Here is a 25349-nt window from a genome sequence, read left to right on the forward strand (position 1 = left end):
TCTTTCAAGTGTGCCTCATCTGTTATATGTAAACCCAGCAGACCTGCCAGCAGAATTTAACACTGTAGTGTTAAAAAAGATGTGCATATCCCCCAATGTCCATATTATGTGGAGTTCACAGGATTCATTTCTGCCCATTCAGAGCCGTTTGTTTGCTCTTAGGAGGCATTTCACACATTTTCAAGGCTGAGAACAGGATGAGAGCTGGTTTATGCAAATTAGCCTTCGGACAGTTCAGACACGCAAAGGGTAACTTTCTCAAAGTTAGTTTTCCTTAATTTTTATGAATAATCTGACTTCACAATTGAACTGAACTTTTAATAACTATTCAAATCAGTGACTCAGTTATTCTTGTAGCTGGTCACATTCCAAAGATTAAATACTAATATTTTAATCTGTACTCGTTAGGTTTTCTACATAGAGCTTTGAGGGAGCGGTACCCAAAGCTGCTAGCGGCCCAGCAGGCGGTGCCACGTCAAGCGACTCCACAGAAGTCTAGGTCCTGGTCGAGAGGAAGGTACTGGGACAGTCCAGGGACTCCCAAGTCCTCTTAATCCCATTCAGAATTGTCGGAACACTCAAGTCAGAGACCCAAAAAACACAAGAAGTTGAAGCATGCTTCGACTTCTCATCCGTTGGCCGACTCAAAGACGGAACATCGTCTTTGAGGAATGCTTCTTTGGAGCCTATGACTGGGCCGACTCCGCACCTCCCCAACTTTTCGGGAGCTGGAGCGACCCCCACTCAACTTAAGGAGTTTTATGAGGCCATGTGCCTCATTTTTGAGAGGCAGGACCCCCAGAGCCCTATCGGGTTACACGCTGGCAATTTCGAGCCCGGCTCCAATGGGCCCCCATTGACCTACGTTGGTGCTTCAGCCTTATTTTGAAGGGCTAGGCCCTGGGGAGGAACAGAAGGGTCACTTGACTCTTTAGAATACCAATCTGAAGAACAAGCTATGTACTGGTGTGAGGTACTGAGTGATGCCAGCGGATTGAGCACGTCTCCAGATGCGAGCATGCTTTATTCCCCTACAATGGTTACCTACGCTATGGTGGTACAGAGGACGGCTGAGGTCCTTGACCTTCAGTTGCCCTCGGTTGCAGTCAAGACCAGCATCATGACAGATGTGCTGCAACCGGGAGCTTCCTCCTCTGAACCCCTGCTGCTTTTCAACAAAGCCCTCACTGGCATCCTTATGGGAACCTGGTCCAAACCCAGCACAGGGACCCCTGTGAACAGGACGATTGCCCTTCGCCACCACCCAGCCCCAGGGGATCCAGACCTCCTCACTGAACACCCTACACTGGAAAGCTTGGTGGTCCAAGCTTCTGCTTCCCATGGCACGTTCTCTGCCGCACCATCAGACAGGGAATCCAAGAGAATGGATAATTTGGGTAAAAAAATGTTTTATTCCACCAGCCTTGCATTTCAATCAGTGAATACCGCAAGCTTATTGGGCTACTATTCCCACTCACTGTGGGAAATTGTTGTGCAAGTGCTGCCACCAGTCCCGGAGGAGGCCTGGGCCATTCTCTCCCAAGTAGTCACGGGTGGGAGAGGCGCAGCAAAGTTCACTATACACTGTAGTTTGGACACCACTGACTCGCTGGGCAGAGCAGTTTCAATGACTGACTGTGCCACACCTGGCTAAGAACGTCTGGCTTTTCTGGGACTATCCAGGCTTCCCTCTTGGACATGCCCTTTGATGGCACCCGTTTCTTTGGAGACAAGGCAGAGTTAGCGTTGAAGCGCTTTCTGGACGTGACCATGGAAGGAGCTTTCAACTACGAAACCCCATCCCAGCCACTGGCCGCACAAGCTTCCCAGCCTCTGCATTGACAAGGGCGTGGTCCAGCCACCACCCCACAAGGCAGCTGCAGCCTCCACGCTTTCTCTTCTTGCCCTTTTAGGTCATGGGCGTCCATTTGTTGGCAGATCCGCCATCGCCTCCATCACTGGCAGTCCATAACATTGGACATGTGGGTTTTACAGACAGATTGTATAAAGGGGGTACTCCCTCCCCTTCGAAACCACCCCTCCTTCAATGCCTCCATCTTACGACCGGCTGACGGAGGATTATTTGTCCTTGCTCCACAAAGAAGTCAGTGCTCTCTTGGCCAAGGGAGCCGTAGAGAGGCTCCCGGTGCCAGAAGTGAGCTGTGGTTGATATTCCTGCTACTTTCTAGTCCCCAAAAAGGACAAGGATCGTCATCCTACCCTAGATCTCTGAACTCTCAACTACCTAAAAAAAGTTCAAGATGGTCACATTGGTTCAGGTCTTGTCTGCTCTGGACCCAGAAGACTGGATGGTTGCATTGGAATTGCAGGTTGCCTATTTTCACATTCTTGTGCTGCCTGCCCACTGACGCTACCTGTGGTTGACGGTGGGCCATGAGCCCTTTCCGTTCACAGGTGCTCTCTTTTGGCCTTACCAGCACCTCCGGGTATTCACCAAATTGAAGGCGGTGGTTGCAGATCGGCTGCCGAGATTAGGGGTGCCAGTCTTCTCCTATCTTGACGACTGGTTGTTGAAGGCGGGCTCACCCAAGGCTGTCGTCTCCCATCTCCAGACTATGGGAGACCTCCTGCATTCGCTGGGGTTTACTATCAAAGGGCCAAAGTCACACCTCACTCCCTTTCAGATGCTTCCTTTCAACAGAACTACTCTGGACACAATGCAGTTTCAAGCTTATCCTCCCGAGTGGCAAGTCCAGGATTTGTAGGCGATGATACTAATGTTTCAGCCTCTATCCTGGGTTCCGGTGAGGCTGACTCTGAGGCTGCTTGGCCTCATGGCCTCCTCCATCCTGCTAAAAAGTAACTGACATCGGCGTGCCAAGGTGGCGCCTACATAGGTGTAGCGGACGTCACTTTCGAGCGGTCGACGCCACTGTTGCGCTGTGTCGACAGATGCCACCTACTGGCATGCAGGGGTACTGCTCACAAAAAATCTTCCAGATCCAGTCTAACGCCTGGGGAGAATTCAAAGGTAAGGAATCTGCGACTAGAGATAGCCTCTACCAAATAAGGTGTTAACAAAAGTAAGTAACTTGTTCTGCGTGTCCCACGTTTAAATACAATGTACCCTTATGGGCTACAAAGCTTACATTGGGCTAACTTACTAATATTTAAAAGGGAGAGTTTTAGCTATCAAAATATGGTATTTTAACACGCCTTACTATAGATTTAAAGTGCAGCAGTCAGGCTACAAAGAAAGGCCTCAAGCCCTGTTTTCCTTGTCACACTAGTGCATGGTGCAATAAATGCTACAGTCCACAGGTGATATTTAACTTCCAGGCCCTGCGTGCACTTTTTACACCATATACTAGGGAGTTACTGACAAGTTAAATATTAAGTTAGGAGTAGTCCAATTCAACCATGTTTGAAGGGGGAGCATAGACGCTTTACGTCTGCTTAGCAGGGGTTAAAGCCATCAAACAAAAATAGGGTCCAGCAAAGGTGAAAAATCCTGGGGGATCACATACAAAAGGTAAATTTCCAACAGTTCTAATTGGAGTTAAAGGGACAAGCCAAAAGGCGAATTACGAAGAGATAAGAGTTAGGTGCAGATGGGTCTTCTGCGGTACCCAGGGACATGTTTTATGAGATATTGACATGTGGTCTGGCCCTTTGTAAGGCTGGTTCTACTTATCCCATGATTGTAGAGAAGGAGGAACAAAGAGCTTCCAGCATGGAACTCTGGTGAGTAACTCCTTGTACCCTTAGAAGGAAACCTGGTTACAATAGCTTAGCATTATGTGTTTGTAAAAACTACTGCACTACCGTTTGTTTTTATTAGCAATATTACATCGTTCCCTAGGTAGTAATCAGCTCCTAACCCCAAGCCAGAGCTGTGTAATTCTGTTTATTTTTCATCCGTGGGAGCCTTTTAGGTTATGTGCCCGTGAGAATTTGTTCCTGGGAGGGACAGTCGATTAATGTTGCAAACTGTCTCCATCTATCTTTAAAAAAAAAAAATAATAACTGGTACGGCTTAAATTTTTGTTCCTCATCTTTGGACTTTCTTTCCACTGACTTGTTCCCAAGTATGTTTGCATGTGTATATGTTTTGGTGTGTAAGTGCGGATCTATCTGGCTAACAGCAGAGCGCTGTACAGGGGGAAGTCCCAGTGGGGGTACATGGAGGGGACAGAGAGAGGAGTTAGACCTGGTAGGATTAGTGCTGTTCTGGTGTCAGAGGAGATGATACTCCAGAGTGGGGGAGCATAGGCAGAGAAGGCTTGTCTGCTATGCTCAGTCTTTGATCTAGTGATGTCTCAGCTTCACTGAGTGTTAATTTGTTAGCTAGAGAAACAGGGGTCTTGCTACAGGTTTACAACCTTGTAAAAGATGTAGCTGACCTTTAAGCGGATCCAGGATTGCATAGAGTGTCGGAGTAGATCCTTTAGTGCGAGGATGATGTGGATGGATTTCTTCAGCTCCCTGATGAACCGTGCTACTGTGCGAAGGATGACTTCCAGAGGAGTGAGGGTGGTCCCTGGGATGCCATTGAGCATTTTGCGTCCTCCCTGAGACTCGTTTTCAGGCGCCCTATGCTTGTACTGCCAGGAGCGGCTGCTCAGGTACGAAGCTCCTCCTCTTTCGAGCGCTGCCCCACTATTACCCCACTATGGTGTTTAGACTGTGACAGCCTAAAAGCACCATCCCCACTGCTCGCCTCCACCTGCTCCCAAGTGGTGAACTTTATTTGTAAGCTGGCAGGCCTGCATTCAAGGGAAGGCAAAATAATTACTTGCTGTCACTTGTATAGTCTGTATTCTTTTTAGGTCGAGTCCACCTGACAGTGTAAGCGTACTGGTTGCCAAAGTCATTTTTTACGAGATTGTGAAGAACTTTCAGGGGCTTCAGGCCGCCTTTGCTTACCATTGGTTGCCTTTATTGTCGCTCCAATTTCCTTGCTTACATTCATTTTTTTGTTCATTTTGTGATTGGCCCTGCCCTGCCCCCACCTGAGAGCACAGCCTCTTGCCCGTCATCTTGACAGGCTGATGTGGGTCCTTCCTCTTCTCACTTTTGGGGAACTTCTGCTTTTCTTTGTTGGTTATGCTTTCTATCCGACTGTTTGCTGTGTTGCGCTGTCTTGTGTGCTTAACTCCAACCTGTGTGCTTTTCTTCTCATGAATGAATGAAAAGATTTATAGAGCGCACAGCTACTGCTCGAGTGTCCTGACGCTTGAGGTAGACTGCAATCCGATGAGGTGGACTAACATTCTAAGCTTAAAACAAATGAGTTTTTAGTAGACCACAATCCGATGAGGTCGACTAACATTCTAAGCTAAAAACAAATGAGTTTTTAGTAGACCACAATCAGATGAGGTCGACTAACATTCTAAGCTAAAAACAAATTAGTTTTTAGAAGACCACAATCAGATGAGGTCGACTAACATTCTAAGCTAAAAACAAATTAGTTTTTAGAAGACCACAATCAGATGAGGTCGACTAACATTCTAAGCTTAAAACAAATGAGTTTACGAAATAGTTTTTTGTCCGGCATGCATCTGAGGGGAGGAGGGGATAGTTCCAATGTTTGGCAGCCATCACCGAGCAGGCTGAGCCTCCCGACCTCTTCGTTTTGGTGAGAGGAATGGACAATAGGCGAGCCAATTGTGAACGCAAGGGCAGTAGCCAGTCAGTCTTTCATGCTGATATGACAGACCAGTTTTATAAAAGGCCGAGTGTGCAATAGTTAGAGCATTAAAAAATGACCCTCTTTTTTAAAAAAAAAATTTTTTTTACTGGTAACCAGTGCATCTGGTGACGGTATTGAGTGACTGTGGAACCTTATTTTTGCAATTATAATCATATGTCTTCTGTGTTTAACTTTTGAATGTATTTAAAATTTCATTAATTGTTATTTTGTAGCCTAAACCTAATGTTTATATACCGTTAATTAATATACAAATGATTTCATTTGTTTATCCAACTGTAAGACTTCATTTTATATTTTCAGGTCTGGCCTTATCCAAGACTTTTTGATTTTACTAAAATGATATCTATAATTTACTTAAGGGGGCTTTCAGTCGGTTGTGTGATTCACATTTTGCCTGTGCCCACTACACCACAGCGTACAGGATGGGGTAATAGGTCCGCCTACTTCCGCCTCTGGTTAACTTACCTTTGAGTGCCTGCATTATGCTCTTTCACAAGGAGGACATCTGCAGACGAGGTTGTTCACTTTCAGTGCCAGTGTTTTTGTTGTATTTTATAATTACTTTAATGCGTCTTTGTTTTTAGAGCCTGATGTGATAGCAGGACGCTTGGATGTAAACACAGGGCTTATTCCAGCTTTACCAGATTTCATCTCCTGCTAATGCTGTTGTTAATTCCTTTCTGAGTGGACTTGTTTATCTGACTGCTGCTGATTCACATGAACTCTGGATGTAAGCTAATCACTGTGCTCTATCAATCTCGCCAACCCTACTAGTCTTTTCTTTCTTTTTTAATCCCTTCATTCTTTCTTTCCTCCTTGCCTTTATCATTGATTTTTCATGCTTTCTTAGTTTCCTCCTTGCCTTTATTCTTTTTCTTTCTTTCCATCGTTCAGTCCTTCCTACTTGTCTTGCTTTCATCTTTTCTTTGTTCCTTGTCTTCTTTTTCTTTCTTTCTTCTTTATCTTTTTTCTTACTTTCTTTCCTTCTCTTTATCGCTCTCCTTCTTTCTTGCTTTCCTTCTTTCTTTCTCTATCCTTTCTTTCTTTCTTTCTTTCTTTCTTTCCTTCTCTTTCTCCCTTGCTTTCATACTTTTATCTTACTTTTTTCTGTTGTTTGTTCCTTCTTGTTTCCTGCCTTCTATCTTTTTTCATCACTTGTCTTCTTTTTATCGTTTCTTCTCTTCTTTCGTTCTTGCCTTAGCCTTTCTTTCCTTCATTTTCTTTCTTTCATTTGTTCTTTCTTTCTTTCCTTCTTTCTTTTGTTCTTTCTTTCTTTTTTTCTTTCGTTCTTTCTTCTTTCTTTCTTTTGTTCTTTCCTCCTTGCCTTTATTCTTTCTGGCATTTCTTCCTTCTTGTTTATTGCCTTCCATCTTTCCTTCATTCCTTCTTGTCTTCTTTCTTTCTTGACTTTCTGTTTTTTATTTTCTGCCTTCTTCTCATTCATTACTTTTCTTTCTTGCTTGCTTCCTTTTTCCCTTTCGTGTTCTTTTTTTCTTTCTCTTCCTCCCTTTTCGTTTTTTATCTTCCTCTCTTTCTTTTCACTGTTTCTTTATTGCCTTATTTTTTAAAGGCAAGGGGCTGTCATCCAGTGCCGGAACAATTGTCTGTTTTAGGCCTGTGCTAGTCGCGACCTTTTGATTTTACTAAATGTATGTATTTAACATACACACAGGGGTTTTCAGCCCGACTTCTTGTATTAGTTGGTTCCACCCACTCTAGCGCGAGCCGGAGGACACCGGCAGCTCACGCCAGCCATTGGCTGGTGATGCGTCTGCAGCGATAATTATAGTTTTTCCGCATTTGCCATAGATTCCGTCATCTGTTGCGTAATCTGCAAATGTCAACAAAAAAATTGTTTCTAGATCAAACGGCTCAAAAGTTGCAAAAAATGCAGAAACGTGTTGCTGCAAACTGGAGGACCCTTTGCATAGGTCGACTGGCCACCTTTCTGTTCCTGTATTTGGGGGTTCAGCTGGTACTAATGCGGTGCAACCAATGCCCAGGCATTGTTACCACGTAAATAAAATGAAATAATGAATTAATGCTATTAGAAAATGAGGCGCATTTTTGCCACATAATTTGGCTGCTTGTGCCGCATAATTTACTCAACCCTGGGCATAACCCCCCCCCCCCCCCCCCAACCCCGTCGTTTAATTCCAGTGGCCCTGTATATGGTTTACGGCCTAGCGTCCTTTTACAAGGTAAGGTATAGGAAGAAGTGGGATGCTTGAATGAGTCTCAGCCACTGGTAATCACTCGGGCCTCATCTCAGTGCATCGCTGTATTTCACACCATGCCACCTCAGCTTGGATGTAACGGGAACATTTGGTAAAACCCCGCAGTCCCCGGTACCCCTCAGAGCCACTGGGGGTGGTTAGGATGCGCAGGACGTTTGAATGTCATGTCTCTGAGCATCAGACGCATCAGTGTCCGTCGCGAGGTTAGCGCCTGAAGTGTTAGACCCCGGGATCTTGGCGCTGTCATTCGCACCTAAGTAAACTAATATTTCCCAGTCCTCTTCTTGTCTTGTAGCTAGTACAGTTTTCATTGGTTGTTGCCTAATAACATTGAAGTGTTCTTAAGCTAAGCGTTGCTTCTGAAACGCCAGCGGGCCTGGGTCGGAAGGCGAGTTCGAAGCGCTTTTGCAAATCCCGATTTACCTGCCTTGGAGCACATGGAATGCGTGCGACCTTTTTTCGTGGTGGCAGGTGTACACGGCAGCTCGGCCAGGGTGTGCAGGTGTAGAGCTTTGGGGGGTGGGTGCCTGGCACGGGTGCCCGGATCCTGTGCGAGTCTCACGGATCCAAGCGCTGGTCTCCGCCCTCTCTCATAAACTGCGCGTCGAAGCGCGTCGGAAGGTCAGTGCGTGCCCGTCAGCCAACAAGGCACCCCTGGCACCTCTGGCACCTCTGCCAGTCCCAGCTCAGCCTTCCTGGAGCTGCAGGTGAGCACTTATGGAACCTTCAGATTGTGTTTCAGTTATGTTATTGGCATTTGTATAGCGCTTACAGACGCTATTGTAGCATCGGTGCGCTTTCTGGGCGCACTCTATTGTGTATATAGGAGCGCCATCCCTCCGCTGTGGTTGCGAGGTTAGTGTAGTAAGGTGAATGGGAAGTGGCTGGCTCTTGTGAGGTGTTGGCAGTGTCGCAGGTGTGTGCACAAGGGATGCCCTCACTTTCTCGACTGAAGTAACGTTTTTTTCTGCCAAAACATCACATCCCAGGTAGGCCATTATAATGCCACGTGTTGCTGTGAGGGTCTGATCCTGTCCGAGTGGTCCCAGGGTTTACGCCATGAGGTCTGTTCCTGTCCGAGTGGTCCCAGGGTGGACGTCATGAGGTCTGGTCCTGTCCGAGTGGTCCCAGGGTTTACGCCATGAGGTCTGTTCCTGTCCGAGTGGTCCCAGGGTGGACGTCATGAGGTCTGGTCCTGTCCGAGTGGTCCCAGGGTTTATGCCATGAGGTCTGGTCCTGTCCGAGTGGTCCCTGGGTGTACGCCATGAGGTCTGGTCCTGTCCGAGTGCTCCCAGGTCTACGCCATGAGGGTCTGATCCTGTCCAAGTGGTCCCCGGGTGTACGTCATGAGGTCTGGTCCTGTCCGAGTGGTCCCAGGGTTTACGCCATGAGGTCTGGTCCTGTCCGAGTGCTCCCAGGTGTACGCCATGAGGGTCTGATCCTGTCCAAGTGGTCCCAGGGTGTACGTCATGAGGTCTGGTCCTGTCCAAGTGGTCCCAGGGTGTACGTCATGAGGTCTGGTCCTGTCCGAGTGGTCCCAGGGTTTACGCCATGGGGGTCTGGTCCTATTCGAGTGGTCCCGGGTGTACGCCATGAGGGTCTCTGCTCCTGTCCGAGTGGTCCCAGGGTTTATGCCATGAGGGTCTCTGCTCCTGTCAGAGTGGTCCCAGGGTGTATGCCATGGGGGTCTGGTCCTATTCGAGTGGTCCCAGGGTGTATGCCATGGGGTTCTGGTCCTATTCGAGTGGTCCCAGGGTTTATGCCATGGGGTTCTGGTCCTATTCGAGTGGTCCCAGGGTTTATGCCATGGGGGTCTGGTCCTATTCGAGTGGTCCCAGGGTTTATGCCATGGGGTTCTGGTCCTATTCGAGTGGTCCCAGGGTGTATGCCATGGGGGTCTGTTCCTATTCGAGTGGTCCCAGGGTTTATGCCATGGGGTTCTGGTCCTAATCGAGTGGTCCCAGGGTTTATGCCATGGGGGCCTGGTTCTATCCGAGTGGCTCAAGGGTGTATATTAGTGTGCTGTAGGTCGCAGCTTGGCGTTGCCAACAGTATGGCTTTGGTGCCTCGCTGTGCACAGAGAGGTCCGATGGTCTTACCATGCAGTATCCCAGGATGCACTTTTGTCAGTGTCTGTCTGGTGGTGTGCAGTTGCGTGGAGAGTGCATTCGTTACAAAGACATCTAAAGTGTGCCAGGTGTGTTTGCGAAGGGCAGTCGGTAATGTACAGACTAGGGTGATGTGTGCATGATGTACAGACTAGGGTGATGTGTGCATGATGTAAAGACTAGGGTGATGTGTGCATGCACACCCTGGATACTCCAGGCTTCCCCAGCGAGGAGGTCAGGAGCTGCTGCTCTCTCTCCAGCTCCCTGGAACTGTCTCTTCTCTGCTCCCCAGCTTAATAAATTAGAAGCTTTTGCTTGGTTGAATTAACATATTTATGCCACAACTGAGAGTGTGTATTTTCAGAACTCATAAGTTGTTTAGAGAAAAGTGTCTCAAAATATAGTTTAAGATGATACTTGAGTGCTACATCAGTTGGCATTTGAGGAGACTTAATGCTAGCAATATTACCTTGGTATCAGGGGCATTACAGCTGTGTCTGTTGTTTATTACTCAAGTGGAGGCTTTTGAAATTGAGAAAGCCTTTTTCTTCACATTGCTGCCCTCAACCCTGCCTGATGCTGTGGTGATCACTGCTGGTAATCTGGCATGGGGCGGCCATTAATGTCATCTTGTCTTATGTGGACATTGTTCCAACACTAATAATATTAGTTCGTACAAACCCCAATTATGGAAAAGGTTGGAAACCCCTACGCTCTTCTCTACATATGTGTGAACACATGAAGGGTTTGTAGTCAGCCCTGTAGTAGAGAAGGTGGGCAGACATTGGGCACCAATGCGGCTATAGAGTCCTCCTTACCTGACTGGATGGCATAAATCAAATGGTAGGGAGAGGGCATAGGTTAGAACTGGCACTGCATCTCCTATGAAGCGCTGCTGCTGTGATGTAAATCAGCGGTTCTCAACCTTTTGACTTCTGTGGGCCCCCACTTTATCATTACTGGAACCCAGGGATCCCACGGAATCATTACTGGAACCCAGGGATCCCACGGAATCATTATTGGAACCCAGGGATCCCCACTGAGTCATTATTGGAATCCAGGGACCACCCCACTGAGTCATTATTGGAAGCCAGGGGCCCTGGCCTAAACGCTGTTGATGATTTGAACCGAAAAACAATACACAAAAAATACAGAAACTAGCATTCATCAAACCCAAACACAAACAAATATAAATAAAAAATACAATTTTAATACATCGGTTTGGAGCTTTTCTAAATGCAATTTGAAGCCACACATGGTCTATACTATATTCTCTTTGATGCACCTGCACTGCTCCCACAAATCAACCACTAATTTAATTTCCAGCCTCCAGTTTTGAATTCCTTGACATTTACAGTATGTTTTAAAATGTCCAATTGTACATTTAGCCACTTGATTTATATACATTTTAAGAATCTGTTAATAATAATTTTCTAAGCAGTTGCAGACCCTTGAGGAGGTATCGCAGACACCCAGGGTCCCCGGACCACAGGTGGGGAACCACTGATGTGGATGTTTGCCTACTAACATCTGCTGGATGCCGGGTTGTCCTTTCGGGGACACAAGTCCCTCAGGCTGCAGGTCTTCCTTTCTCTGCCTCACCAAGGCGACCTTCTGATGGATTGTTTGGCTAGGTAGGACTTTCAGGGTGGCACGTCCCGCCACCTACCTTGTTCACACCTTAGTCGTGGACATCCACGTCTCAAAGAAATTCAGCAGCTTATATTGCCAATGTCTTGAAGAGATGATCAGGCAGTGCTGTGAGCTGGAGCATGTAGGGGAGCACAGGGGAAGATTTAACCAGCGGAAGAGGGGTGGTACTTTACTATTGATGGTTCATTGGGGAACCCAGGAGCTGAAGTCCACATTTGGGATCTTGTGTCAGGCATTTAAATACCAACGGGCAATAAATGCATAGAGTAGAGAGAAGGGAGGTATGACGGTCCGTTTAAATACCTGTGGGGAATTAACACACAGAATAGAGAGAAGGGAGGTGTGATAGTGGCATTTTATATACCTCAGAGCAACAATTAGATTAGAAATTTAAATACATCAGAGCAGTAAATACAGAGAAGGGAGGTGTGTCGGGGCATTTAAATACATCCGGACAATAAATATAATAGACCAGAAAGAATAGAGGTGTGTATTGCACATCTAAATTCCGCAATAAATACACAGAAGAGAGAAGGGAGGTGTGATAGTGGCATTTAAATACCCCTGGGCAATACATTTAATAGATTAGAAAGAAGAGAGTTATGGATTGCACATGTACATACCTCAGAGCAATAAATGCACAGAAGAGAGAAGGGAGGTGCGTTGGGGCATTTAAATCCCTCTGGGCAATAAATGCAATAGATTAGAGAGAAGGGGGTATGAAATGAGTATTTGAAAACCTCAGAGCAATAAATACATAGAAGAGATGTGTAATATATTTTTTTTTAATACACCAGGGCAGTGAATGCATAGAATAGAAGGGAGGTGTGCTGGGGCATTTGAATACCTCAGGCCAATAGATGCAGTGAATTAGAGAGGAGAGAGGCGTGAAATGCACATTTGCATGCCCCAGAGTAATAAATACATAGAAGGAAACATTCTTGGGAATACATCCGGTAGAGAATGGAGGTCGGCTGATGTACATTGTATAATTTCATTGTTGAAGGGGGGCACAGTTTGGAGATATTAAAATATCTCTGCTGTATAAATAGATGGAGAAAAGGGAAGGGTATATGAGACGTATACCCACCTGGACTCATAGAACATCCAGCTTTTGTAAAGCTCTCCTTATGGTTACTTCTGAGAGGAAGATGAGAGATCTCAATGAGACGTTCTCAGCTAAGTGTGGCTGAGCATTACCACAGTACTACTCTGATGTGAGAGAGGGGGTGCCCTTTGGGGGCACCCATAGGCCAGCAGACCTCCAGCGTCACCAAAGCCCACTGAGTGACTGCTTTGGGTTTAGAGATTGTAGAGGGCACAGGTGGTGCATCACAGGACATGCCAAGCCCCAGGTGGACAGGCTGGCACAGCCGAATGTACACTCCTAGGCACTCCTACAGCATTCACAATGGTGTTTGTGCCCTGGTACCTCACACTTTGAGGTGCCTACTGGTGGCCCTTGACCTGTCAAAGAGGCTCATATTTTCGCCCTCTGAAGGAAGATGCCAGTCTTTCCCGGTTTGAGTCAGAGCTGTGACCTGCAGATCAGCGATACCTCTGCAGTGCATGAATTAACCCACCAGGGTACGTTACCTGCTTAAGTTGTTTGTCTTATGGAGTTAGCTGTGCATTCGCCTATCCCGACTGTTGCTGAATGACCTTAAGAGTTTTACATAGCGCTGGCAAGACTCGAGGGTGTCATAGTACTTTACATCAGTACAGAACAACTCGTGTATGCCATACATCTGCGTATAGATGGGAAGGGGATGTGTGCTTGGTTGAGAATGACTCTCTCACCCCGTCTCTCCCTCGCCTGCTGCTGAGTTCCTCTCTCTCTCGCCCATCTCTTGTGTTGTTCACCCCCAGGTCTGCTTGAAAACGGGTTCTGTGGCTGCCCTGGCCCAGTCTCCACACACACATTCACCTCCCCACCTCCAGGCAGCTCACCTAGAGCCCTGTGAAGAATTACAGGAGTAAGGATGGTGAACGTTGAAGCAACACCAGGGCGTCTGTGATGAGGGCGGAGTGACGGGCAGAAGGCCTGCACATAGAAGCTGTACCGAGGCTTTCTTTATAACAAGGTTTGTACATAGCACTTCCTGCCCCTCCAGTCGCTCTGGAGGATACTTGTTACACCTGCACAGTGGAAACGGTGCTCAGTGTCCTGGCCTTGGAAGGATGGACAGTTGAGGCAGCCTCTCTGGGGTGTGTTCACCCCTTTGTTTTTCCTGACACTGAGTGGAGAGAGGTAGGAAAGGGGTTGTTCGCTGCTCTTCAGGCTTCTCGGCGCTGGAGAGAAGGGGGGTTGGCAGTTAATAGTGACCCCCATCCTGGTGAAGGGTGACACCAGGACACGTTCCGCAGCGACCCAGATGGTTGGCTTTATGTCCAAGTGCCACGCCGTCAGCTTGTCACTTCACAGCTGCTTGGGGTGTAAGCTATGATACAGAGGCACTTTTTAGGTCGAGCGCACAAGCTCTTTGACATGTTGTAATCTATCTGTGAGCTTTTAACCACGCCCACTGCACGCCCATCACTATCCCTCGTTCATGGGCTTGCCTTTCAAAAATCCTTTATCATCATTGGTTAATGCTTTATGTTTGTCCCGCCTTGGGGCTGTTTTGTTACCGCCTTGGCCATCGACCCTCTTACATGGATAATTGTAAGTTTGTCGATACGTTTTACTGCGCACAAACTTCTTTTTAGGTCGAGTGTAAGTGTATAACCTCTTGTATACTTCTTCTGTGGCCTTCGAGCTATTTCATTTGTTAGTTTCCTTGTCATTTAAAAATCCTTGCTTGCTAGTGGTCAGTCATGCCTCTTTGTCCATGCTGTGTGGGAGCAGGGACCAACTACTGTATAATTACGCTTTGTCCTCTTTATCTGGTCTGTAGGGGACTTTTTTTTTACTTTGTTTCCTGCTCCTGTCCAGGGAAGCTTCCCTTTTCATTTGCAGGGCATTCTTGCTCTGAGCTTAGCTGTAAACAAGGCTATAAATCAGGCTGTTATATTGGTCACATTTGGTCTTCATGGACTCTCTGCACCCTCTTTCAGCTGCCTGGTTCCCACACTTATTTGGCTTGGATTTTCTTTACCAAGTGTGCCTACCCAGAACATCACTTGTAATTGCTTATAACCTAGGCAGCCAGCTGTACCAGGGCTCCGCAATCCTTAGAGACAGTGCCCACTTCTGCTCCATATTGGGATCCCACTTGCAGCTCCATCAGTGCACCTCAGTTCACACGCTCCAAGCCCTCATCCGTTTCAGTGCCAGGAACCCCATGCACGCTGTCTGCCAGAGCACTTCAGTTCTTCCAGTCAGTACACTCTGCTGCTCCAGTACTGAGACCTCTGGCGCAGCTCGATCAGTGCACCACAGTTCACACACTCCAAGCCCTCAGCCTTGCCTGTGCCAGGAACCCCACGCATGCTGTCTGCCAGAGCACCTCAGTTCTTGCACTCAGTACACTCTGCTGCTCCAGTATCCTGACCTCGGTGCTATTTCATCAGTGCACCTCTGTTCACACGCTCCAAGCCCTCAGCTGTGCCAGTGCCAGGAACCCCCACACACGCTGTCTGCCAGAGCACCTCAGTTCTTGCAGTTGGTACACTCTGCTTCTCCATTACTGGGACCTCGGGTGCAGCACCATCAGTGCACCTCCGTTTGCACGCTCCAAGCCCTCAGCCGTGCACTGCCAGGAACCCTACACACGTTGTCTGCCAGAGCACCTCAGTTCTTGCAGTCTGTACACTCTGCTGCTCAAGTACTGGGACCTCGGGCACAGCGCCATCAGTGCACCCCCGTTCCCACTCTCCATGCCCTCAGCCGTGCCATTGCCAGGAACCTCATGCACCTCAGTTCTACCCCGGTGAAGTCACGTCTTTCCTATACTGGTACCCCACTCTCATACAGTTCCATTACAGCAGTTCAATTCTAATATTCAGTCCCACTGCCAAGTCAATACTGAACCCAAAAGAGCAAAAAGCTGCTCAGCTAGTGCACCTCGAGTCTGACATCCAATGCCACTATTGATGGGAACCACCACAGCTCCACCAGAATCCATCAAATTGAACATTCAGTGCACATTTCTTCTCAGTACTAAGGCTCACACACACGCCCTTCAGGACTCCTTGCTTCTCTGCTTCAGAGGCAATGCCACTCCCATACTGGGCCCCACTCGCAGCTTCACCAGGGCACCACCAGGCTAACATTCAGCAACACTGGCACGCCAATACTAGGTTCCACACATAGCTCCATTAACATACCTCACTTCTGACCTTGTGTGCCCGTTACTATTCCAGTACTGCAGCCCACCTACAACTCTGTCAGTGACCTCAACCATAACCTGAAATGCCCCATTATTCCAATACCAGGAATCACATGCTGCCTTTCTATTATTCCAGCACTGGGCCAGGACGCAGCTTTGTCTAAACCCCCAATTCTAATCTGAAGCGCCCCAATACTCCTGTGTTGGGGTTTACATACAACTCTGCTAATGCACCTCCTGTTGCTCTGAAGTGCCCACTGCTGTTCCACACTCTCTGACTTCTGTTTGAGGACGTAGGGAGCCAATTAAATCTATTCTTAGTTGCCACCTTTATTTGGGAGAGTCTGTTTCACCTATATCACTCCATTCTTTCCTTTACTCAGTTTACTCTCAATGTTTTCTTTCTCTCCCACTTTTCTCTTTCCAGCTCTCAAAATCCACATGTTAACAGTTTTGCTCTTTCTTTCATTTTTATTTCCCTCTTCCTCTTGCTACCTCCTCTTTCAAACTTGCAAAAACATGGTTATTTCTTTCCTTGTTTCATTCCTCTCTTTTTTCTTTATCAGGCATTCATTCTTTCACAGTTTTTTTCTCTTCCCTTCATTCTTTTTTTGTCTTTCTTATTTGCTTTTTCCTTTGACGCGGTATGTGTCTTTTCACTTTTTTGTTATTTATTTTTTAGATCTTACTTCCTTCCTCTGGTGTTTTTCTTATTTTTATCTGTCAATTGACGTTTTACTATAAGTCCTTCTTTTTCCCGTATGTATGTGGAAGCCACAAGTTACTTGTCGGGACCTGAAGTGTCAAAGTGGTTTTCCCATTCTGTGTCTGTGGGAAATGTTAGTGCATACAGGCCCTGGTTCTTTCACTGCTTGTTTCTCTCATCTTCTCTCTTTTTTTTTCTAATGTTCGTTTTTCTTTTTCACACTTCTTTCATTATTTTTCTCTATATCTTTTGTTTGCTAGCCTCCTTCCCTTTTTTTTATTTGTCTCACATGTTTGCTCTATTTCTTCTCTTCGTTGGGTTCATTTTCTTGTTCTTTCTTTCTTTCTCTTTTATTTCTTTGGGACCCCTTCTCTTTCTTCCTTTTGTCTGTTGTATTCCTTTCGCTTCTCTTTTTCTGCCCCATCCGCTTTCTCTCCTGAGGCCTAGCTATCAATGGAGTAACAGGTGCCGTGACACCGGTGCCCAGAGACCTATGCACCTCACTCAACTCAAATTACTGCTATATTTTCCTACCGAAATGCCAGTGAACCATTTTCCTTTCTTACTCCAGGGCCCATGACACCGTTTCTGCGCCACTTGTGCTCTCCATCTTTACTCCCGACTCCCTCTTTCCTTTCACCCTTTGGTCCGTCCCAAATTATATTTTTGTTATGGTGTTTTGAGCATTACGCTGTCATGCCAAAAGTTTATTTCTGATAAAGGTTTAAATGAGAAATCTATATGTTTTAAGATAGAGGAAGAAGGATAGAAGAAATGCTTTAGTTAAATGCTGGGCCACTGGAATTATATGGCTGAAAAAGACGAAATTATGAGGCAGGGTTGACTAATTTATGTGGCACGAAAAGTCCAGTTATGAATTTACAATGCTAATAGCTCTAACTCAAGGAAATGTGAGCCATATTGCATTGCAAATGCTTGTTCTTTTTGTTTCTCTCCTTCATGCTCATGGTGGCTGTGGTGCTTTGAATCTTCTCGCTTATGCCAACTGTTTTACTTTTCATTTTCAATTTGTGTGGCAAGAAAAGTCCGGTTAGGAATTTACAACACAAATAGCTCTAACTCGAGCAAACCGAGACCCATTGCGTTGCAAATGCTTGTTTTATTTTATTTACTTTTCCAGGTGTTTAAGCAGGTGACCTGCATGCTCTGTCAGAAATTCCTGCTCATGAGCGATTATACTATCACGATCCTAAAGAAACCGTTTTATCAACCTAAGAATAACGAGAGATTAATACAAAATAAAAAAACACCCACTTGTAAAGATGTGCCTTACTGTTTCTGTGCAGGCCCTTGATGCGGGTTCTTAACTCACTATCCCGTATCACAAACACTGCACACAGATCTCTCCAGCAAGTGCATTAAGCACCTGAGTTATCTAAATGCTGAAGTACCCTGCACCTTGCTGGGTACACAACAATCACTGCAGCAGGCGCCTTAAAATGCAGCTGTGCCCAATTAACTAATCCAGAAAATACTTATTTTTACCTTTGTCCTAGTTCCCGTTTTCTTCGGGGGCAGAGTTCTGTTAATAAAAAAAAAAGTATTCGTTGACTGCCGGACTTTTTCGATTTTCTCCTGCCGCCACTTTACGCTAACCACCCCCCACCGACGAGATCCCGAGCAAACCTTTTCCCATTTCCAGCGCTGCAAATAATTAGAAAAGAGTTCTGAATTTTACAAAAAAGGAGTTAGTTTTCCAGAATTTAGGCGGGACGTTTCGAAAATCAGCTGCCCCAAAATTCGTGGCGCCGGAAGTGAGGCGGGAGTGAGACAGAAGTTGAGGCGGGTGCAAGTCACAAGATGGGGGCGAGCGTGTGAGGCACTGATCTATTCAGAGGCTGTAGCACACTAAAGCTACAACTGGACATAGAGTATTTCGAAACTTTTGTTAGAAATCACTTGTCCGATAAATTTTTTCATAAGTTCTCAACAGCGTTGAGCGACAAGTTACCGAGCTCGCTTGTGCTGGAGGTTTTAAACTCCCTCTGTGTCCGGAAACGTGTTACTGCTGAGGATGGGTGCATCTCAGCATGCTGACATGGCCGTCTTCCAGCATTGGTGGCATTGTGGATACTTGAGCCCTCACCCAGAGAGGTGCAGCACGGGCACATGTGCCTTCTCCCAGAACTGGGGCAGCATGGACACAAGGCCCTCTCCCAGAACTGGACCAGCATGGACACATAGGACCTCTTCCAGAACTGGAGCAGCATGGACACATGGCCCCCTTCCAGAACTGGAGCAGCATGGACACATAGGACCTCTTCCAGAACTGGAGCAGCATGGACACATGGCCCCCTTCCAGAACTGGAGCAGCATGAACAATGGGCCCTCTCCCAGAACTGGAGCAGCATGGACACATAGGACCTCTTCCAGAACTGGAGCAGCATGGACACATAGGACCTCTTCCAGAACTGGAGCAGCATGGACACATGGCCCCCTTCCAGAACTGGAGCAGCATGAACAATGGGCCCTCTCCCAGAACTGGAGCAGCATGGACACATAGGACCTCTTCCAGAACTGGAGCAGCATGGACACATAGGACCTCTTCCAGAACTGGAGCAGCATTGACACATAGGACCTCTTCCAGAACTAGAGCCGCATGGACACATAGGACCTCTTCCAGAACTGGAGCAGCATGGACACACGGCCCCCTTCCAGAACTGGAGCAGCATGGACACATAGGACCTCTTCCAGAACTGGAGCAGCATGGACACATGGCCCCCTTCCAGAACTTGAGCAGCATGGACAATGGGCCCTCTCCCAGAACTGGAGCAGCATGGACACATAGGACCTCTTCCAGAACTGGAGCAGCATTGACACATAGGACCTCTTCCAGAACTGGAGCAGCATTGACACATAGGACCTCTTCCAGAACTGAGGCAGCATTGACACACAGGACATCTTCCAGAACTGGAGCAGCATGGGCACATGGCCCCCTTCCAGAACTGGAGCAGCATGGACACATAGGACCTCTTCCAGAACTGGGGCAGCATTGACACATAGGACCTCTTCCAGAACTGGGGCAGCATTGACACATATGACCTCTTCCAGAACTGGAGCAGCATGGGCACATGGTCCCCTTCCAGAACTGGAGCAGCATGGACACATAGGACCTCTTCCAGAACTGGGGCAGCATTGACACATAGGACCTCTTCCAGAACTGGGGCAGCATTGACACATAGGACCTCTTCCAGAACTGGGGCAGCATTGACACATAGGACCTCTTCCAGAACTGGGGCAGCATTGACACATAGGACCGCTTCCAGAACTGGGGCAACAGGACAATGGGCCCTCTCCCAGAACTGGAGCAGCATTGACACATGGCCCTCTTCCAGAACTGGAGCAGCATGGACACATGGCCCCCTTCCAGAACTGGAGCAGCATGGACACATGGCCCCCTTCCGAACTGGAGTAGCATAGACACGTGGGCCCTTGCCCAGTACTGGGGCAGCATTGGCACATGAGCCCTCTTCCAGAACTGGGACAGTATGACACATGTGCCTTCTCCCAGAACTGGGGAAGCACTGACACATGGGCCCCTTTCAGAACTGGAGCAGCATAGACACGTGGGCCCTTGCCTAGAACTGGGGCAGCATTGACACATGGGCCCTCGCCTAGAACTGGGGCAGCATTGACACATGGGACCTCTCCCAGAGCTGGGGCAGAATTGACACATGGGCCCTCGCCCAGAACTGGGGCAGCATTGACACAAGGGCCTCTCCCAGAACTGGGACAGCATGGACACATGACCTTTTTCCAGAACTAGAGCAGTATTGACGCATGGCCCCTCTTCCAGAACTGGGGCAGCATTGATGCATGGCCCCTCTTCCAGAACCGGGGCAGCATAGACACATGGCCCCCTTCCAGAACTGGGGCAGCATGAACTCATTGACACTCGCCCAGAACTGGGGCAGCATTGGCACATGGGCCCTCGCCCAGAACTGGGGAAGCATAGACACATGGCCCCATTCCAGAACTAGAGCAGCATGAACACATTGACTCTCGCCCAGAACTGGGACAGCATTGGCAAATGGGCCCTCGTCCAGAACTGGGACAGTATGACACGTCCCTTCTCCCAGAACTGGGGCAGCATAAACACATAAGCCCTCACCCAGAACTGGGGCAGCATGGGCTCATGAACCCTGTCTCAGAACTGGGGCAGCAGTGACACATGGGCCTTTTCCCACAACTGGGGCAACATGGACACATGGGCTGTCTTCCAGAACTGGGACAGCATGAACACATGGGCCCTCTCTCTGAACTGGGGCACCATGAACACCCAGGTTGTCTTTCAGAACTGAGATAACATGGATACATGGCCCCTCTCTTACATAACATTAGGCAGCACAGACACATGGGCCCTCGTCCAGAACTGGGACAGAATGACACATGCCTTCTCCCAGACCTGGAGCAGCATAGACACGTGGGTCCTCGCCTAGAACTGCAGCAGCATTTACATATGGGCCCTCGCCCAGAACTGGAGCAGCAGGGGCTCATGAACCCTGTCTCAGAACTGGGGCAGCAGTGACACATGGGCCTTTTCCCACAACTGGGGCAACATGGACTCATGGGCTCTCTTCCAGAACTGGGACAGCATGAACACATGGGCCCTCTCTCTGAACTGGGGCACCATGAACACCCAGGTTGTCTTTCAGAACTGAGGTAACATGGATACATGGCCCCTCTCTTACAGAACATTAGGCAGCACAGACACATGGGCCCTTGTCCAGACCTGCGGCATCACCACGTAGGCCACCTTCCAGAACTGAGTAAATATGCACAGAGAGGCTCTCTGCTGGAGCTGGGGTTACATTGGCACATGCCCCCCCCTTTCAGAACTGTGGCAGCATGGATGCCTGGGCCCTCTTTCAGAAGTCGCACAGCAAAGAATCATAGCCATTTTCCAGCACTGGGGCAGCATGGACACATGGGCCACCTTTTAAGCATTGGAGCAGTATGGACACATGGGCCATCTTCCAGCACTGGGGCAGCATGGACACTTGTTCCAGAACAGGCCCCTGGGTCCATGCCGTCATAGTTCTGGAACACAAGTGCAGCATGGAATTATGGGCCCCCTTGCCCCTTACGGAACTGAAGCAGCATGGACCCTTGGGCCCTCTCCCAGAACTGAGGCAGTTTGGACACATGGGCCTTTTCCCGGAACTGGGGCAGCATGGACAAATGAGCTCTCTCCTAAAACTGGTGCAGCATGGACACACGGGCCCTCTGTCAGAACTGGGGCAGCATGGATACATGGGCCCTCTTCCAGAGCTGGGGCAGCATGCCTGCATGGATGGACTGTCTCCTAGAGCTGGGGCAGCATGGGAGCATGCAGAGTTGAACTGGGACAGAAAATAGGCCCGGTCACCAAAATAAAAGCTGCCCTCATTCATGAAGAGGGAACTAAAAAAGAAAAAGTGGCCCACATTTGGGAATCAAGAGCCTCTGAACTTTCTAAGTCCTGTTGAGTAGTGTCTAAGTGGTGGACGAATGCAAGAATTTGTGCTTGCATCCAGCAACATGTATGGTATGGGAAATACTGTAGCTGTAGGGAAATTCGCTATGTTCTTTCCCCATCAAAAAGATAAAAACATTGAGACACCGTTGTGCTTCCACTCACAGAATGCAATTGGTCCATGACACTGCCTTCGATGAGATGATAGCTTCTACAGTGCACCTTCCTCATTCCCACAGTCTTGTCCCCTCCTTTGCTCTCTCACCTTTCCACCTCTGCTGCCCATCTAAGAACTTAAATTGACTGCTTATCTTATTCTGGATTCAAACTCATGAACAGCTGGTTACACACACTGTTTTGCTACAGGCAGATTAACACTCAAATATCTTTTATGATTGTTCAAACTTATGAGCAGCAGATACGGGTGTTGGGGGCCTTGAAGTAAGTGGTGTGTTATATGGCACTGAAGGTTTGTAATTGGTCGTTACTATTTATCCTCGATGGATGTACTGGGTGTAGGAAGTCCAGAAGTAAGTGATGTGTTGTATGCCTCTGAAGGGTTCGATTGGTCGCTACCTCAAGGTACTACGTAACTGGTGTGTTGTGAGCCAATGAATGTTTGTGATTGGTCGCTACTTCTTATCCTCACTGGGTGTAGGAAGTCCGGAAGTAAGTGATGTGTTGTATGCCTCTGAAGGTTTTTGATTGGTTGCTACCTCAAGGTAGTCTCTTGCCCTGGCTAGTCTGATCAATTTAGAGGGTCACATTGTTACTCACCATTGATTTAATTGATTTCCGGTTAATCTAAAAGTTGAACTTCGGTCGTAAGGTTGGAGATGGAGCAGTTGTTGGTTAGATCATAGGCATCAACATTAGTTTCATTTTTATTTTACTAAAGAGTCACCAGTGCTTCTTTAAGTTCTTCTGGCACCTTGTAGCGGTGTGGTGAAGCGTTAACAACATCTATTAATTAATACAGATGTGAGGGTGTTTGTCTGGTCTTGGATGCAGCTGGAAGGCATGGTGTTGTCTGCTTTTGTGAGGTCTTCATTCTCATTATAGTTTGGCCTACAGCACCATATCAATGGAGAGAAAGTTGTTTTTAAATTATCTGTGGCAGTGGCTAGTAGTGTTGCTTTGAAGGATGTCACAGACAAGTGGCTAGTGTTATTTTTCTTGATGGGTTCCGCTTTGCGGGTAAAGTACGAATATAAATGATGCCCTGCCACCTGTCCGGAGGGGTGGTCATGTTGTTGTTTTGGTGCAGGACATAGATTTCATTGAAACTCTTGAAAAGTTCTGACTTTCCATCAGTGACTTCAACAAATCCTGCTCTGTAATCTTCATTCTCTCTCCCCGTTGCCACATTCTATACCCCATCCTGTTGATTTTGCAGAAAGCTCTAGATGTGCTCAATTTTGAGTTCTGCCTCCGTAGTTTGAAGATTGTGAAACTCTTCAAGCCAGTTTGATCTACTTGCTGCCTTGCCATCACTTTTTATAACCTCCTCCTGGATTGTTGCACTAATGTGAAGGTTCTTTTTCATTCTGCTCAGGGGCTGGTCAAGAGCAAGCTGGATGCCCATTCCATTTACAGAACCAGGTTCATATTTAACAACTTAGGAATTACCCCATGTGAAAGCTGCCAGCATCATAGAAAGGGCTTGGTATTCAAAAAGGCGTGTTATATTGTTATGATATCTTGTGGATCTTATAAAGCGAAACAAATACCGTGGGTAGGACTTTCACCACTATAAATGAGAAAAATACAGATGCTAAAAAAAAAAAAAAAAAAACAGAAACCACTTACAATGTCAGTGATGTGGTTGACTCTTATTTAAGGCTTCCAATTAACATAAATTAGAAATTCTTATTTCCTGTATACTGCTGTCCCTCCATTTTCCGTTGGGATTTCCACATCAGGAGTGTAGTAAGCTTTCTTAGGAGAAAGCTTATTCCTATAGGAGTTTCTTTAAAAAAAACACAAGCATTGGCAAAGCCAAAGGGTCGCACTTATGGAAACTCTTGGCTTTGCCAATGGTTTTTAGCCATGCTATACAGCTAAATAAAAGAAGCAAGCAAAAAAACGTGCTGTGATGTGATGGCCGCATCATTTTGTAAATGTAAGCACCATGCATTTTTGTCTACAAAATGACGTGTTTTTTTTTGTTCTTCCAGGGATGCTAAGCAGCATGGCTTAAAACCATTGGCAAAGCCAACTGGTCCCAAAGACAAGCTCTCTTGCCTTTGCCAATGCTTGTTATTTATTAGCACCCTGCCATGTAGGCTTAGAAGGCACACATTTAGGGGTGACTTGTGAATTTATAAAAAAAAATATGCTTTTTCAACATAACAAATACATCTTCCCCTGCAGAGTGTCACTGCAATGCATTGAAACTGCAGCCCTGCCAGAGCAAAAGGGTGCTCCTGGAAGACACAGATTTTTGTCAATAATGTAGTTGCTGTAAATATACACTGCAACTCACAGATCATATTTAACTTACCATGCCAAACGTGTACTCAGGGCATCATTTACAATAGATATAGTAGGAGTTTACAAAGGCCAATCAGGGGCCCCTGTACAGCACAAGCTTAAGAGTGGAAGCACAGGCACTTTACTAATGTTCAGCATTGACACACAGAGACATACGTGCACACACGTCCCCTTTCCTCCCTCCCCCACCTTAAACACATCCCCATCAACAAGCCCAAAAACTAGCCAGAGAGCTCTCCTCACCCATTCCTCACACAAGACACTCTTTACAGACACATCTCATCCTAGGGGCCAGTGCATCTCTTCCAGAGAGGAGCAGAGCTACAAGAAGTCCCTCAAACCGGAGACACACTCTACAGAGACTTTCATCCGAGGAGCCAGAGAGGGGTGGATAAGTGGCCCTTCCCTTCCGCTACAAGCCACTCTATACAGAGACCACCATCCCAGGGTCCTGACGTCACCAGCAGCTCTACATAGAACCTCACATTAAAGGCCAGAGCATCACCGGTAAAGAGGGGTGGAGACTCTACTCCACATCGGAAGCCGCTCTGTACACAGAGCTTCATTCTAGGGTTCAGAGTGTCGCCACCAGATAGGGATGGGTCACCCAAAACATTTCCCGCAAGAATAGAGCAATATTCAGCATTGTGCACACCACCATAACGAAACAGTGGAGGAAAAGAAAACAACTGAGAGGTTGCTCCTACAGGGGTCAGATTGGGATCACAGTT

General features: G+C 47.3%; 1 protein-coding gene across 4 annotated transcripts in view; it reads left to right on the plus strand.

The window, feature by feature from the left end:
* ST3GAL3 (ST3 beta-galactoside alpha-2,3-sialyltransferase 3) overlaps positions 1-25349 on the plus strand; it is an 807542-nt gene that overhangs the window by 135636 nt on the left and 646557 nt on the right. The window contains exon 1 of one of the 4 annotated variants that reach the window (XM_069227818.1): positions 8568-8618. The exons of the other annotated variants lie outside the window; for them this stretch is intronic. The gene's annotated coding sequence lies outside the window, so the exon portion shown is untranslated. Of the gene's footprint in view, positions 1-8567; positions 8619-25349 lie in introns of those variants that run through there. 4 annotated transcript variants of the gene reach the window in all.

This window comes from Pleurodeles waltl, chromosome 4_1 (assembly GCF_031143425.1).
Source record: "Pleurodeles waltl isolate 20211129_DDA chromosome 4_1, aPleWal1.hap1.20221129, whole genome shotgun sequence".
Lineage (NCBI taxonomy): Eukaryota > Metazoa > Chordata > Amphibia > Caudata > Salamandridae > Pleurodeles > Pleurodeles waltl.